This window comes from Magnolia sinica, chromosome 6 (assembly GCF_029962835.1).
Source record: "Magnolia sinica isolate HGM2019 chromosome 6, MsV1, whole genome shotgun sequence".
In the NCBI taxonomy this organism is placed as follows: domain Eukaryota; kingdom Viridiplantae; phylum Streptophyta; class Magnoliopsida; order Magnoliales; family Magnoliaceae; genus Magnolia; species Magnolia sinica.
In genome coordinates, this window is record NC_080578.1 from 68,320,747 (window position 1) to 68,326,949 (window position 6,203).

Genomic DNA, 6,203 nt, shown 5'->3' on the forward strand with positions numbered 1-6,203 from the left:
ATCCCTTAGGAGTAGCAGTTTGTCCATTCCTCCAACTGAAATTTGGATGGTTCCTTCAACTTAAGTTATATGTATTTGAGGTGGGTCCACTAAAAGATCATTGGTAGTTGTTTACGGCATTTGATTGCTCATTCAATATCTCTTAAAAGGCAAGAATTGTTAGACAATTTTCAGTTGTATGTATGTTACGAGCACAAATACCACAAACAACTTTTGCACCCTTTCTGGGTTCTGCCTTCTTAAGTTCCATGGCCTCGACTTTTCTTGTGAGTTTGGCCAATCTTGTATTTATATAATCAGCATCTTTTAAGATATAAATTCCTCCCCTTTCCTTTGATTGAGTAGGCTTAGAAGTGGTAGTTCTTGACGAGGTATCCCATGATTGCACATTTTCAGCGAGTTTATCAAAATAATCCCACGCATCATTGGCTTCCTTGTTCATGAATTCCCCATTACACATCATCTCCACAAATTAGCACATGGATGAAGTCAATCCTTCATATATATATATATATATATATATAAAGAAAAAAAAGCTTGTTATCTGTCATGTTTTGTAGCCATGATGTGGACATGAATTTATTAGATCTTTAAATCGCTCCCAACATTGGAAGAAGGTTTCATTTTCTTTTTGTTCAAAATTCATGATTGCTTTCCTTAAGGTATTCATTTTATGATATGAGAAGAACTTTTTAAGGAACTTCCTTGTCATCTCAGCCCATGTGCTAATGGACTATGGTCTTAAGGAATGTAACCATGACTTAGCCTTTTCTTTCAAAGAGAAGGGAAATAATTTCAGTCTTACTATGTCCTCAGACAATTTGGGAAGTGAAATGTAGATATTATCTCATTAAACTCTTTCATATGCAAGTATGGACTTTTGGATTCTAGTCCATGAAACTTAGGAAGGAGATGAATCACCCTCGATTTAACATCCATAGTTCCTGCATTCAATGGGAATATCATGCAGGAAGGTGTACTCACCCCCGCCAGTTGTAAATAATCACGTAGAGTACGAGGTGTGGGTGCATGATGCACCTCATTCTCATCCTGGGCCTCCTCAACTGGGTGTTGAGGTTGATGTGCAGCCATCACTTCTACTGACTAAGAGGATCTTAAGTGGTGTCTAATCTGGTGATGGGTAGGCAACCCTTCAACTAATCCTCCTTCACTTAAGAGACAGAGAGTGTTATTACGAACCTACTTAGGCATGAAACACTCGCAGCCCTCAAATAACTAAACAACTAAAATCTAAGAGAAAGGAAAACTAAAAACTATGGTAAATAAGATACCTAAAGAGATAAGAGAGAGTTTGAGAGAAGTTACAATAGGGTTGCTATGTTAGGATTCTCAAAAAATAAAAAAAAGTTAGTTTCTAAAAACAATTTCAGAAAATCCTAACCTAAAAACAAAGCAGAAATTAACCCTAATCTTAACCTAATTCTAATACTAATTAACCTTTTAAAAAAACACAACCGTAGTCCTCGGCAATGGCGCCAAAAACTTATTCTCAACCCCCAGTGTAGGGTCGCGATGTAGTAATAACTCGGTGAGACCGAGGTCGAACTACAAGCGGATTAAACTTGTATGTATTCTGAAAATAACTAGAACTAGAACTAGAAGAAGATGTAAATCTAAATCTAGAATAGTTGAGAGTAATTGTGAATAAAGTATCAAATATCAAAGGAAACTAGAGCCCCAAGGATCCACTTATAACTATCAGGTTGCTACCTTACTTGATTCAAGAAACACAACTGCAATTAGAGTCCTATCTTATCCAATTAGAAGATGTAGCAATTAAACCAAATCTGAACTTTTCATTGACCTAGTCACACATGAAGGAGTATTGTGATTATTAGAAGGGATTCCATCATCATACCATGCCTAGGAGACGATGGTGAACAACAGGATTTACTGATCTCACAATCTCAGGATGGAAAAAGAAGATATTCAAAGCTATTATAGCATCTATTGTAATTTGAGTTATAATAAATCATAGAAAATTAAAAATATTCCTTAAATTCAAACTAAAAATCAATGAGGTTTAAGAAAAATAAGAATTAAAGTAAGAAAATCATCCCAACATGTTATAAGCTTCACCTCTTAGCCCTAGCTAAGAGGTTTAGTTAACCATATATATGATTGAAACTAAAACCCTTAAATAAAATATTAAAAATAAATAAGGAAAGAAGAAAAACTCTTGGGAGTCTACTCCACCCTTTGACTCTACTTTTGAAAACCTAATTCATGCTTAGAACTCCTTAAAGAACCCATATTTAAGCCTTTATCCGATCGTCTTTGAAAACCACCTCACATTTACGCACTCTGTGTAACGCCTTCGATGTCATCGAACAGCATTCGATGTCATCAAATGTAAATCGACTCTGGAAGTCATGCCTTTTCACACCATATGACGCCTTTCACACTGCGTAACTCTTCATGTCGTTGAACATACCTTCGATGTCATCGAACAGTCATTTGATGTCATCGAAGTGTGTTCGAGCAATCGAGAATATATCTAGAGTGTTCTAGCGAGTTGCTCCAAAAATCCACAAAAATCTCGACGTCATCGAACTGCCTTCGATGTTATCGAGCAGGTCTTCGAGCAATCGAACAAGGCTTTGATATCATCGAGAACTACATCTAATTTATCCAGCAACCAAACTTGATTTTTCATGTAATTCTTTGAAGTCATCGACCCGTGCTTGATGTCATCGAACACTGGCTTCGATGTCATCAACCGGTGGTCGATGACATAGATAGTGAAGTTCAAATTTTGTGAATTTCTGCACTTTGCACTTTCGACTTCATTCCCTCTCCACTTGGTTTCCTTGAATCTTGGGGTCTTGAAATCTTTAATCTTTGTCTCCTAAGATCCATCCCTTTGCCTTGGTGATTCTTGAGCATTAAATCCATGCTTTTAACATTCTTTTCAATACAAGGTCTCAAATTCAGCTTATAATACAAACATATATAAAATATACCCATTAAGCATTATCATGTTCATAAAACCAAGATATAAATAGGGAGAAATATGCAATATTTGACACTCAACAGGGGACATTCTAAAAGGAGTCTTGTAAGCTATATGGTAAGCCCATAATGCATTGGTCAATCAATTGACCAATCCTTACGATCGAGGTTAACCGTTTTCTCCAAAAAAATGATCTCCCAATTTAAAAATTTTGCTTAAATGCCTGTCTGTGGGTGATAGGGAGTACTCACTTTATGTGAAGTGCCATATTTCTTCATTAATGCCTTGAATGGCCTATTGCAAAAGTGAGATCCTTCATCACTTATGATGGCTCGAAGAGTTCTAAATTGGGATAAGATATTTTCTTTTAAGAATCTAATGACCGTGTGATGGTCATTATTCCAACACGAGATCACCTCGACCCATTTGGTGACTGTTAAGTGTCAAATATTGCATATTTTCCCCCATTTATATCTTGGTTTTATGAATATGATAATGCTTAATGGGTATATTTTGTACATGTTTGTATTACAAGGTGAATCTGAGAGCTTAGATTGAAAAGAATGACAAAAGCATGGATTTGATGCTTAAGAATCACCAAGGCAAGGGATGGATCTTAGAAGACCAAGATTAAATATTTCAAGACCCCAAGATTCAAGAAAACCAAATGGAGAAGAAAGTCGAAAGTGCAAAGTGCATAAATTCATAGAATTTGAACTTCACTATTTATGTCATCGACCACCGTTCGATGACATCGAAGCCAGTGTTCGATGACATCGAACATGGGTAGATGACATCGAAGAGTTACATGAAAATCGAGTTTGGTCACTGGAAAAATTGGAATCATTTCTCGATGACATCGAAGCAATGATTCGATTACTCGAAGACCTGATCGATGACATTGATATTTTTGTGAATTTTTAGAGCAAATCGCTAGAACACTCTGTACACAACATTGAAGGTATGTTCAATGACTAGAGGAGTTACGCAGTACGAAAGGTGTTACACAGTGCGAAAAGGCATGACGTTCGGATTCCAGTTACGTTCGATGACATCGATGGCTGTTCGATGACATCGAAGGCGTTATGCAGAGTTATGCGGAGTGATTAAATGTGAGGCAGTTTTCTGAAATTAGACGGACAAGGCTATAAATATAGATTTTTCAAGGACTTCTAAACATGAATTAGGTTTTAAGAAGCAAAGCCAAAGGGTAGAGCAGCCTTCCAAGAGTTTTTCTCCTTTCCTTTTCTATTTTTAATGCTTTCTTTTAGGGTTTTAGATCCAATCATGTCTATAGTTGGCTAAAACTCTTAGCTAGGGCTAAAAGGTGAAGCTTGTAGCGTGTTAAGATGATTTTCTTACTTTGATTCTTATTTTTCTTGAACATCATTGACTTCTAGTTTGAATTTAAGGAATATTTTTAGTTTTCTATGATTTATTGTGACTCAAATTATAATAGATGTTATGATGGCTTTGAATATCTTCTTTTCCTATTTTGAGATTGTGAGATTGGTAAATCTTGTTGTTCATCATCGTCTTCTGGGCATGGTAGGGTGATGGAATCCCTTCCAATCATCACAACACTCCTTCATTGAGGGCTAGGTCAATGAAAAGTTCAGACATTTGATTTAAATTGGATAAGATAGGACTCCAATTCCAATTGTGTTTCTTGAATCAAGGAAGGTAACATCCTGTTAGCTACAAGTGGATCCTTGGAACCCTAGTTCTCACCTTTCAATTAATAGATTTAATCAACACTATTCACAATTTCTCCATTATATTCCAGATTTAGATTTAGATCTTCTTCTAGTTCTAGTTCTAATTATTTTCAGAATACGTACAAGTTTAGTACTTGTGGATTCGACCTCGGTCTGATCGAGTGATTACTACATCATGACCCTACACTTGGGGTTGTGAACAAGTTTTTAGCACCGTTGTCGGGGACTATGGCTACGTTTTTCAAAGATTAATTAACATTAGAATTAGGTTAAGATTAGGGTTTATTTTTCTAATATGCTTTTAGGTTAGGATTTTTCTAATTATTTCTAGAAACTAATTTTGTTTTCTGTTTTGTAGAATCCTAACATAACAACCCTAATCAGGTAACTTCTCTCTAACTCTCTCTTATCTTTTCTAGATTGCTTATTTACTTTATATTATTTAGTTTTTTTCTTTTTAGGTTTAGTTTTGTTTAGTTGTTTGGGGTTTATGAGTGTTTCATGCCCAACTGGGCTCGTAATAACACTCTTCGTCTCTTCAGTGAAGGAGGATTAGTTGAAGGCTTACTTATCCATCACCGGATTAGACACCACCTGAGATCTTCTGAGTCAGTAGAAGTGATGGTTGCACATCAACCTCAACACTCAATTGAGGAGGCCCAGGATGAGAATGAGGTACATCATGCACCCCCGCCTCGTACTCTATAAGATTATTTACAACCGGCGGGGGTGACTACACCTTCCTGCATGATATTTCCATTGAATTTAAGAACTATGGATGTTAAACCGGGAGTGATCCAACTCCTTCCTAAGTTTCATAGACTATAATCTGAAAGTCTATACCTACATATGAAAGAGTTTGATGAGATAATATCTACATTACACTTCCCAAACGTGTTTGAGGACACAGTAAGAATAAAATTGTTTCCTTTCTCTTTGAAAGAAAAGACTAAGTTGTGGTTACATTCCTTAAGACCACAGTCCATTGGCACATGGACTGAGATGACAAGGGAGTTCCTTAAAAAGCTCTTCCATATCATAAAACGAATACCTTAAGGAAAGCAATCATGAATTTTGTACAAAAAGAAGATGAGACCTTCTTCCAATGTTGGGAGCGATTTAAGGATCTCATAAATTCATGTCCACAACATGGCTATGAAATATGGTAGATAATGAGCTTTTTCTATGAAGGATTGACCTCATTCATGCACCAATTTGTGGAGATTATGTGTAATGGGGAATTCATGAATAGGGAAGTCGATGATGCGTGGGATTATTTTGATAAACTCGCTGAAAATGTGCAATCATGGGATACCTCGTCAAGAACTATCACTTCTAAGCCTACTCAATCAATGGAAAGGGGAAGAATTTATGTCTAAAAAGATGAAGGTTATATAAATGCAAGATTGGCCAAACTCACAAGAAAAGTCGAGGCTATGGAACTTAAGAAGGCAGAACCCGAAAAGGCTGCGAAAGTTGTATGTGGTATTTATGCTCATAACATACATACA

The 6,203-nt window shown here is 36.3% G+C and overlaps 2 non-coding genes across 2 annotated transcripts; one reads left to right on the forward strand and one right to left on the reverse strand.

Annotated features, from left to right (window-relative positions):
• The first annotated feature begins 557 nt into the window (after positions 1–557).
• On the forward strand, positions 558–665 carry LOC131250203 (small nucleolar RNA R71). The gene has a single exon (XR_009173132.1). It is a non-coding gene; the product is annotated as a small nucleolar RNA R71 (small nucleolar RNA).
• A 5,075-nt stretch (positions 666–5,740) lies between these two features.
• LOC131250188 (small nucleolar RNA R71) lies at positions 5,741–5,848 on the reverse strand. The gene has a single exon (XR_009173117.1). It is a non-coding gene; the product is annotated as a small nucleolar RNA R71 (small nucleolar RNA).
• Between the last annotated feature and the right edge of the window lie 355 nt (positions 5,849–6,203).